The 11,207-nt window shown below is 40.2% G+C and overlaps 1 long non-coding RNA gene across 1 annotated transcript in view; it reads left to right on the top strand.

Moving 5' to 3' along the window:
• The first annotated feature begins 1,386 nt into the window (after positions 1 to 1,386).
• LOC124711648 overlaps positions 1,387 to 11,207 on the top strand; it is a 28,461-nt gene continuing 18,640 nt past the window's right edge. Inside the window, exon 1 of the long non-coding RNA XR_007005495.1 lies at positions 1,387 to 1,537. This is a non-coding gene — a long non-coding RNA (uncharacterized LOC124711648). The remainder of the gene's footprint in view (positions 1,538 to 11,207) is intronic.

Genomic DNA, 11,207 nt, shown 5'->3' with positions numbered 1-11,207 from the left:
AACATTGTCAAAAGCTTTCTCTAAGTCTACAAATGCTAGAAACGTAGGTTTGCCTTTCCTTAATCTATGTTCTAAGGTAAGTCGTAGGGTCAGTATTGCCTCACGTGTTCTAACATTTGTACGGAATCCAAACTGATCTTCCCAGAGGTCGGCTTCTATCAGTTATTCCATTCGTCTGTAAGGAATTCGCGTTAGTATTTTGCAGCTGTGACTTATTAAACTGATAGTTCGGTAATTTCCACATCTGTCAACACCTGTTTTCTTTGGGATTGGAATTATTATATTCTTCTTGAAGTCTGAGGGTATTTCGCCTGTCTCATACATCTTGCTCACCAGATAGTAGAGTTTTGTCAGGACTGGCTCTCCTAAGGCTGTCAGTAGTTCTAAAGGAATGTTGTCTACTCCTGGGGCCTTGTTTCGACTCAGGTCTTTCAGTGCTCCGTCAAACTCTTCACGCAGTATCGTATCTCCCATTTCATATTCATCTACATCCTCTTCCATTTCCATAATATTGTCCTCAAGTACATCGCCCTTGTATAGACCCTCTATATGGGGAATATCTGTTGAGAGGTCAGACGAACGTGTGGTTCCTGAAGAGGGGCAGCAGCCTTTTCAGTAGTTGCAGGGGCAGCAGTCTGGATGATTGACTGATCTGGCCTTGTAACATTAACTAAAACGGTCTTGCTGTGCTGGTACTGCGAACGGCTGATGGCATGCAGCTTTACTGTATGGTTAAATGATGATGGCGTCCTCTTGGGTAAAATATTCCGGAGGTAAAACAGTCCCCCATTCGGATCTTCGGGCGGGACTACTCAAGAGGACGTCGTTATCAGGAGAAAGAAAACTGGCATTCTACGGATGGGAGGTTTATAAATACAAAATCAAATAGGGGTAATGCAGGAGTAGGTTTAATAATGAATAAAAAAAATAGGAGTGCGGGTAAGCTACTACAAACAACATAGTGAACGCATTATTGTGGCCAAGATAGACACGAAGCCCATGCCTACTACAATAGTACAATTATCCGTACGGGATGACAAAACAGGTTGTGGATAAGTGCGGTGTCTTTTGCTATGGCCGACAAATGCAAGGTGGAAGTACAAATACTCCAGCGTTCCTCCAGGAAGTATTTTGTAGAAGCACAGCAGCCGACGTCAAAAGCCTCGCACTCGCTACTCGCCCTGGCCTCGAGTCACGAGCAGCGGAATCTGACTAGATCGGCAGGCAACAGACAGCTCTGACGTCAGAGACCTGCAGCCTCCGAGAAGGATGACAAGCCGGCAAAACGTGCGCGGCCAGAGCGGCGTATCAAACGCGAGCACAATGGGCGCAACCTCTCGAAGGCCGCAACAGATCTGTCGAGTGTGGGGGGAGGGGAGTGGAGGAGAAGCCCTCAGCGGCCCTTCATAAGGCGGCGTCCGGCGGACCAGACAGCACCCACCTGCTGCATCCACCATGGCTCGCTCCGCCACGCTCACCGCCCTCTGTCTGGTGATGCTCGTTCTGGCCGCCATTACCACCCAGCACGCAGTCGAGGGTAAGCCAACAGTCTCATTCAGTTATGTGAAACATCAATATTTTTTTGTGTTCAAACATGTTCCGACACATTCGTGCCATCATCAGGGAGTGTTTTATTCAGTTCTGTAAAATGTAAACATGTTTTAAGTATTAACTGCTGGGACCAAAGTTAGGCGTAAGACGATTTGCCCCAACACAAAAGAAGACAGATGTCACGAAAACGTAATCCCAAAATTTAACTGCGAAATATTTTCGCGCAACAAGATTACGTTTATACAGGGAGCATCAGCTGCTCCTACCGATTTCGTTTTCACGCAACCCGCGTTTTTATCTTGAACGGTATCCAGACAGGCGGCAGCCACATAACCGATATAAGTTCCCCTTCAGAGTTTTGGGCTAGTGTTAGCAAACGGGGTCATATTGAAAAAAATACAAGAGAGGATAGGCCATGAGTTACAAAGCATGTATCTTTCTTCAGCCATACTTATGCAAAGTGTCTCCAATCTTTTTTTGTGTAATTAGCGGTGCAGTAGACAGGTTTCGGATGTCTCTGTAAGTTTATTCCGTTTTTGGTACTTAATCTTTCGTAAATGGTGGAGAAACGTTGCCCTACAAAGCGTGTTTCACCAACGGAAACAACGAACTTGACAGAAGATATCAAAATGGGAAGCATGGAAGTGCCAGGTTTCTGGTATATAACACAGCAAAATGATTAATATTCAGAGTAATTCAGCTGCCCGTACCGATGTCGCTTTCGGCTACCCTACACGACACAGCTATGTTGTCGGACAGTTCACTCTGGAGATGGCAAGCACATTGTCAAAATGTTGTACAATGACTGGCAAAGTATACAATGACATCTTAGACCTACGTACAAATTTTGCCTATTAAACTACTTTAGAATACTAAGGTGGCGAGTCATATATTAATCCTTTTATTGAGTTATACACGGAAATTTGTTACTTCCACACTATCCATTTAGATCTGTTAATTTCGTTGTTTTCGGTAGTGAAATACAAAGGCAACGTTTCTCAACCTTTCATGAAATATTAAGTACTACAAACGGAATAAACTTACAGAGACATCAAAAATCTGTTGCTACACCGCAAACTACGCAAAGAAAGACTGGGGACACTTGGACAAGTATGACACAAGTAAAGCTTATCTTAGTCCAAAAAACCGTGTAATTCATGGTCAACCCGCTCTTGTGGCTGGTCATAAATGATACTGCCTATTACCTGTCCGGAAAATTGCTTTTAAAATGTTTTACAGCTCTAGGTAGTATCGTACAAAGTATTGTAAGTCAAAAGCATCACTACACTTTACTAAACATCTAATAACTTCATCTTGAGTGGTTCTGGAAAGAACGGATTGGCCGTCCCTCTTCCTGAAGTTGATTCCACCTTGGTGTCCAGAACATTTTTTTCCTCGTAGCCATGAAGCGCTGATTTAGATATTTGGTGCAGTTGTCCAGCTTTTCTTACGATCGTTCCTCCACACACAGCATCAACTGCCTTCTTCACGGGGACTTCATCATCAGAGCGATGAAAATCTGAGATGCGCTGTTTTCTAAATGACATAAAAAATAGACGAACAGGTTCTTATAGCATTGCGATAATAGCTTTTGCTTTATCTAGTGATGTAAACGTTGTTAAAATTGCTTTGAAACTAAGAGAAACTTTTTCTCGGCATATGTCCCTAATCCGATATCCCAAGTAGCACGCTAATTTGCAAAATTCTGTACTCACTCTCGTGTTTAGTGTAAAGGTTCCACAGTCAATGACTGACGACGGAATATTCAGCTCAAGAATAACAATGTGTTTTATTAGTTAGGAAGTTGTCCAGTCATTCCAAGCCTCCAGAATGTTCGAGTGTAGTAACGTTTGAAGCGTTACCGTTTCCTCATTTGCCACAACGTCCATGATATAGTTGGGTTTAATAAAATGATTTTACACCCATTAATTCGTATGGATTGAACATCTTTCTTGAACAGTTTTCTCTCCTCCTCCTTACGAATACAATGACAGTTGTAAGGAAATCTCCACAGCACTTCTCTTCAAACTGTCCTCTTACATCCCAGATATGTGATGTCAGTAGCCATCAGTTAACAGAAATATACAGTACAGAGAGAAAGACATTCACTAGTATCCAGCTGTTAACCGCCCTGAAAACGACCGCTACAGAGTTGGTCGAAACATCGGCAATTCCGCAGCTTTAGTGTTTTATAATGACGCGGTCTAATACCCTAAATTATTTTATTCAAAACTTTCGCGTTTGACTGGATTAGCATAATAAGTTTTAGCCTTACATGTTAACAGGTCAGCATAAATCTGTTTTCTTCTTTCGCAAGCTACGTTGCGTATAAACGTGGGGTGATTTCACACGTTAACTGTCCCTCTTTTAGCTGTCCATCCCCAAAAGCCTTCTCCAAAAACAGTCGTAAGTGGCTTGGCTGAGAAATTGTCTCCTCGTCTAATATCTATCTATTTGGTAACGGTACTCTTTTTTTTTCTTTACAGATGTTCCGATGCTGCTAAGGAAATCAAGACAAATTTTTAATATCGATAATGTAGTCTTCAATTACTAACTTTACTTCCAGATCTGAACGCCACAAAGTTCAGTACGGTGTGTGGCAGTACATTGTGTACCAGTATCATTCTCCCCGCCTACCTGTTTCATTCGCGGATGTCGCGCCGGCCGACAGATTGTCGCTTCCCTTTGTCCCATTTTGAACCCTGACTCTGAATGTTAAGAGTCTGTTGAGCAGTTCTGCGACGCTCTCAGGCCAGCTAAACAAATTCTTTACGCACCGTGCAGCTCTTTCCAAGTCCTTTCTATCTCTTTCGTTAACTTCGTAATGACTCTATAACGTCGAATCAGCGTCATCGTAATAATCATCATCATCATAATCATCATCAGCCCATCCAGTTACTTGGTGATGTGGTCTCTTTGAGTCGGCACGCAACAAAGGATCCCAGCAAGTTCTACCATTTCTGCCGATAATGAGCTTCCCGTTGCAAATTTATTGCATCCAGCTGTCTTTCATAGGCCTCCGGTCCATCTGCAAAGTGTCTTTCCTTCGGTCTTTTTTGGTAAATCGAGCTCCAGTCTAGTATTTGTTTTGGCCATCTGTCATCGTTTCTTCGAGCGATATGACCGTCCACACCCATTTCTAGGTATTCTACATCTACATCTACATACATACTCCGCAATCCACCATACGGTGCGTGGTGGAGGGTACCTCGTACCACAACTAGCATCTTCTCTCCCTGTTCCACTCCCAAACAGAGCGAGGGAAAAATGACTGCCTATATGCCTCTGTACGAGCCCTAATCTCTCTTACCTTATCTTTGTGGTCTTTCCGCGAAATGTAATTTCGCCAGTAGCGATTCACGAAAAGAACGCCTCCTTTCCTCTAGAGACTCCCACCCGAGTTCCTGAAGCATTTCCGTAACACTCGCGTGACGATCAAACCTACCAGTAACAAATCTAGCAGCCCGCCTCTGAATTGCTTCTATGTCCTCCCTCAATCCAATCTGGTAGGGATCCCAAACACTCGAGCAGTACTCAAGAATAGGTCGTATTAGTGTTTTATAAGCGGTCTCCTTTACAGATGAACCACATCTTCCCAAAATTCTACCAATGAACCGAAGACGACTATCCGCCTTCCCCACAACTGCCATTACATGCTTGTCCCACTTCATATCGCTCTGCAATGTTACGCCCAAATATTTAATCGACGTGACTGTGTCAAGCGCTACACTACTAATGGAGTATTCAAACATTACATGATTCTTTTTCCTATTTATCTGCATTAATTTATATTTATCTATATTTAGAGTTAGCTGCCATTCTTTACACTAATCACAAATCATGTTCAAGTCATCTTGTATCTTCCTACAGTCACTCAACGACGGCACCTTCCCGTACACCACAGCATCATCAGCAAACAGCCGCACATTGCTATACACCCTATCCAAAAGATCATTTATGTAGATAGAAAACAACAACGGACTTACCACACTTCCCTGAGGCACTCCAGATGATACCCTCACCTCCGATGAACATTCGCCATCGAGGACAACGCTCTTAGCGTCATGTCATTGAACGTTATTGTACGTCTGATATTTACTGTTTTCTTTCAGTCGTTCTTTGTGCTTCTCAGCACTGATCTTTCCATTCCTCTTTGAACTACTATGAATTTTATAGCAATGAACTCAATTAGTGTCCATATCTCACAGCCGTAAATCGTTATTGGTAGTATACATCGATCAAAAACTGTTTTCGTCTGCTCAGCTGACATCTCAGATTACTTTTGAATGCATTATGGGAACAGCAGTGATCAATAAAATTGTAAATAATTACTATTAAAAACAGTCTTGATCACAATTTATTTTATAAGGTGACCGGTTTCGACCACTGCTGTGGTCATCTTCAGACCATTGAGTGGAAACCCCTTTCTGTTGGAGAATCACAACTCTGTTGTGATTCTCCAACAGAAAGGGGTTTCCACTCAATGGTCTGAAGATGACCACAGCAGTGGTCGAAACCGGTCACCTTATAAAATAAATTGTGATCAAGACTGTTTTTAATAGTAATTATTGACATCTCAGATTTGAAAACTGAAGAGAATCTTCCATGAGTTTGCCAGCTCAATTTAATAAGCCAAAATAGTTCTGGTTTTAAGTCTCTTTTTAAAATTACAAGTTCGAAGAGATAGACATAATACTGCGACCCTTTGCAGTTGTGTACTTCCAACGCATATATTTCCTTCTAATGTCCATTCATTCATCGTGATCTTGGTTTTGTGATAGTTCATTTTTATACTAACGTGAGAGAAGACCAAAACAATTTCGTTGGCTAATATTTGGAAGTTCTATACTACTTTAAATAAAACGATGTCATCAGCAAGTTTTAGATTATTTCATTTCTTTCCCAGAAATTAGATTCCCTTCGTTTCCCAATTTAGTATAGATATTGCTTTTTCCAGGACTGCTGAAAATAGCCTTGAAGATACACCTTGTTTTACTCACTTTTCATTGGGAAATTCACTGGTTTTCTTCAACAACACTCACGAACGCTGTGGAAGTTTGGTGCCTCTTTTGGAAATCTGCTGACAAATCTCTCTGGCATCTACCTTCCCCACGACTAGATTTGAGTAGTGTTCCATCTCCGACATTTTTAACCAATCTCTGACCTCCAGCATCTTTCCAACAGCCTGGAAGCAGGGACTCATAAAGAGCTATGAATAAACAAGCGACACTTATGTTGCTTTTTGGATCTCAGCAAAGCTTTTGACACTGCCGATTTTGACATTCTACTTGCTGAACTCAAAAGTCAAAATTTTTCTTCGAGTGCTGCGCAATGGTTCCACTCCTACCTTACATCCTACCACAATGTGTAATGATTGGAAGAAAAATGTTACGGTGGAAGGATGTAGTATCAGGGTTTCCACAAGGATCAGTATTGGGCTAATTCTGATGATGTGTCAACTACTCTCGAAGACTATAGGTATCACTTACACGCTGACGACATTGTTACATTTAAGTACAAGTCCAACAAACTCGTGCACAGTCATCTGGTATGTAAATGTCGATTTACTTGCCATATCAGTATGAGCGCAGAGCACAGTTTGAAACTTAACCCATCTAAAACGCAAGCAGTCTTAGTAGCTTGCAAAATACATATTACCCTTCAGTTCAGAGAATCTCTTCCACTAATAACCCTAAACGGCGCAAAAATAACCTTTCCTTCCTCTGCAAAGAACTTGAAGATAATTCTGAAACATCATTTAGACTGGACTGAACACGTAACTGCAGTCGGCAAAAAGGCGTCAGCGTCACTTCATTCAAGCCAGAAATATAAACAAGTATTTCCTTTCAGAGACATTAATACTTCACTATGAGGTTGTCATTTACCAAGGACTTTCGTACGAAAGTTCTTGCAGACTGCAACTGGCGATGAATTCTGTGTACGACACAATTGGGACATACGCTCTTTAGGCCATATCAACCAGCCTACGAACAGTTATCATGGCTACGTACCGATAAGCGTAGAGAGTATCATACTGTGTTAGCTCCCTTGTCTTCTCAGTCATTGCACTCCTTATTTGTCTTTATTTCTCACTCTCTGTGAACAGAACAGCACAAATACTCACTCTCAACAAAGTAAAATTTTGTCACGTCGCAATGCCATGTTTTCTAAATCATTTCCTGCATCAGGAATCAGACTTTGGTACAATCTTCCTCAGAATATCAGAGAAATTAAATTCCTGTCAAACATCAAAAGGCAGCTAATGGTCCATCTTCTATCACAACTGCCATGTCTCGTACATACTGTGCGGTTCATTCGCGTCAGACCCTTCCCTCACGACTTTTCCCAACCCTGGTCGGCAGAGTTTTCTGTTTATATAATGTTCTTTCCTAACAGCCACTTGTCACTGTTATTTCTATTTTCTCCTCTTCCTTCCATCTGATAATGATAAACATGGCTTTAAATGAGCTAAGCGATATCATTTAAGTGCCATCTACTATTATTATCACGTTGTTGCTGTATTGTCGGTTATTATTATTATTGTTATTATTGGAAAAGTTTTGTAATATCTTCGGTTTGTGTTATTCCTGATCAGATGTAATAGTAGCAATAAATAAGCAACAAACAAATAAGTAAATTCCTAATTTTCAACGGCTATGACTGATTCCAGTGACTAACCTCCGATCATGCAGAAAAATAGTATCAGGTTTCGCTCTAATTCTATTGCGTCAGAGGTTTCTTTGCAAATCAACGTCTACAGTAGATCAACTACAATTCTCAATTTCTGTTTTTGCTTTACTTTGTTTTTAAATGCTGTAGGTCTCCTGTCTTTACACAGATTGATAAATTCCAACTGCTTTCTAAACTGATTCTTACTATTTTTTCGTGAACAGCTTGAATAAATAGTCCAGTATTATGTTTGTTCTGAAACAATATATTGATAATTCCTGCATTCATGTGGATGGTGATGTTTTATGATGTAAATACTTTTGAAAATAGTCGCAAAATCGTCGGAATAGATCGGTGAGATCCTTCGTATGCTGATGGGAGCATTGCACCAAACACTCAGCCTGTCTCTTGCAAACAACACAAAGTTTCCGTGACAATGCTTTACGTAATTGTTTTTTAATACGCCTCACAGCGGCAGCGGCGCTTTGAAGGCCATGACCTCGAAGTACTGTCTTCCCAATCTATCGGCGGCCCTGAGAGGAAGATCGCACGGCGCTAAGCACTTCGCACGAAAGTATGCCTGGTCTTTGCTTTCGAAGAACGACATGTTTACCAGACAAAACTATTTTTATACATGTTTGTAATCCACTATTTAACTCGCAACGCACTGTCTCGTGTGCGTGTGGTATGTACGAATGTGAAGAGCAGACTTTCTCCTATCACCACCCAACAAAACTCGTACAATTAATGACAAATTCTTCTGAATAGTGCACTGCGAGAGGCAACAATAATACTCATTTACCCTTGCGGTTTTGTTAATGTAATGTATGAACGCGAAACAGATAAAAGCACAGATTTCCATAAATGAAATAAAAAACACAGAAATTATTTACTTGGCGATGTAGATGTTTTTGTCCGTGGATTTTTCTACTTCGACACTATTGACGCTAGGTTATTATTATTATTATTATTATTATTACTGACGTTGGGTCCTACTGAACCACGCGATGTACAACAAGGGGTATTTTAAGCACTTCGTTTCAGCTTTAGTTTGTGTCCACATTACTGTTATTCTTTCAGAATGGGCTCTCCTCTGCTCGTCAGGTTAAGTTGTTCCGTTTCTTGTATTTTCCTTTCTGACCAATTGTCCACTCGTGAATTTTCCGCCTAAATATTTTCCTGTCTTGCATAGCAAGTTGTGTTATGCCTGATTCGTCTTCTTTTACTGCACCGACCCAACTTACTGTTCCAATTTTTGCTTTTCTCCGTGTTTAGCAGAATTCTACAATCAATCTACTTAACATGGATCGTAACGTTCTAATAATATTGCCATAGAATTGTAGCTTGTGTTTTGTGCTATCTGAATACATGTCGAAATACTTTTCACTTTCGTTATTTGCTCTTAGTATGTATTGTGATGCTGTGTGGATTTTGTAAATGGTTGGAACTGAAAGCAAAATGTTAGCGAAATATAGCCGCATCACATTGACGACAGCGAGAGAATATTATAGCAATCAAAAATTGAGTTATGGAATTAATGATCTAAAACCCTGCGTCGTCTAATATTTTTAAAGATTAAGTAAATGTTATCTTCTTTGAAATCAGTGGTAGGATCCTGAAGTCGTTGTTGAAGAGGGGAGAAGTCTTGTGACACAATGTTTAGTTTCATTGTAGCAAAACGATTTGTATGATAATATACAGCGATAGTCGGACTTCGTAAAGAAGATTAGATCGCAGGTTCGACTTGTGGATATGAAAATCGATAAAGGTTAGCGCGCTAATGGCCCGTGATAGATACGTTACCAAACTAACCGCTTCCAACAAATCTGACAGGCTTAAACATTAATAAATTTTTATATAATATTAGTGAAACGGGTCAAGTACATGGCTAAAGAATGAATACGTAGTTAAGTTTTTATCAATTATTACTCGAGCAAGAGTACAGAAATGACGGTTACATGGCCTTACAAATTGGCGGTCGGAACAAGAGAAAGTAGATAAGGAGAAGAAGGCTTTTCGTGCTACGCTTTTCTCAACACAAAACAGATAAGATCGTAAATCGGAAAAAAAGACATTAGTCAGTTAATTCGAGATAAATTCGTTTTTAAGCATACGGTTCTACCCCTGACACAGTTAAAAACATTGATTCTCTACTGTACGATCCTTCTACAGTATAATCTGGACTTACAGTTTTCCTTAATACTTTTCGTTTACTCTTTCGGATTTCTTCAGAGTCTGTCTTTCTGTTTAAAACGAATGTCATAGGCTCATAATGACACTGCGTTGATGACTGTGCTGTAGTGCCAGAGTTTGATGTCCTCTGAGACGCATTTTTTTGTTGTAGACATCTCTTCTAAGCCTCAAAACTGATTATTTAATGGTCTCAGCTAAATATCTTAAATGCTCAACTCTCTCGATTTACACGCATTTAGTTTTTAGAATTTTCGGCTCCAAATTGTTGCTGGATATATATATATATATGTATATATTTCAAAATATGTTTCGAACCCTCCTCTTTCTGCCGGTTATTTAATAATTTCTATTTGTTTCGAGCTGTTTGAAAGTGCTGGCATTGAACTACCAGGTCGTCTGCAAAAGATAACCAGTCCACAGTAATAATGGTTCTTCCCAATTTTATGAGTCCGTGAATTTTTAGCTCTGATTTTAGTTTCCGCCACTCATGAATTCCTTTTTTCTAAGACAGAGTTGAAAAGCAATGGAGACAGTCCATCATCTTCTCTCACTCCTGTTTTAATTTCAAAATGTTCCGAAATATCTCCTGTGAAGTTTACCTTAGTTTTTGTATCGTTTAGTATTTTACTAATAATGAGAGTGGTTCTTGTTTTCAGACCTTATTGTTTCAAAATTTGGAAGAGAGACTTCTATTAACAGTTATCACTAAAACGTAAATGAATATCAACAAATTCATCCATTTAAACGTTTAATTACTTACAGATCTAGTTCCACGACGAGTGCCTTCTATTTTT

Source organism: Schistocerca piceifrons, chromosome 8 (genome assembly GCF_021461385.2).
Source record: "Schistocerca piceifrons isolate TAMUIC-IGC-003096 chromosome 8, iqSchPice1.1, whole genome shotgun sequence".
NCBI lineage: Eukaryota > Metazoa > Arthropoda > Insecta > Orthoptera > Acrididae > Schistocerca > Schistocerca piceifrons.
Note: the sequence above shows the minus strand (reverse complement) of the source record. Positions and strands in the feature narration are given on the sequence as shown.